Genomic DNA, 359 nt, shown 5'->3' on the forward strand with positions numbered 1-359 from the left:
TTTTGTATAAAAGCCAGTTTGTTTAAAAGCTAGAAAATTTGAGTAACAATCTTTATGAGTTAAAACTTTTATATATATATATATATATATATATATATATATATATATAAGGTATATATATATAATTTATATGTACATGTAAATAAATATCTACTATATACATATATATATATATATATATAGTAGAATAATACGGTCAATAATTAAGCTGAAGTCTTTAAAAAACAAAAAATTATCAAGTTTTCATCAAAGAAGTAAAGCATTTTCAGTAAAAAAAAACCTTGACAGTGAACTGTTTAAATTCATCAGTAGCATTTATTTGTAGCGAAAAGATCTAAAAATCTATTTTTTCAAACCAA

Source organism: Oryzias melastigma, unplaced genomic scaffold (assembly GCF_002922805.2).
Source record: "Oryzias melastigma strain HK-1 unplaced genomic scaffold, ASM292280v2 sc00871, whole genome shotgun sequence".
NCBI classification, from domain to species: Eukaryota; Metazoa; Chordata; class Actinopteri; order Beloniformes; family Adrianichthyidae; genus Oryzias; species Oryzias melastigma.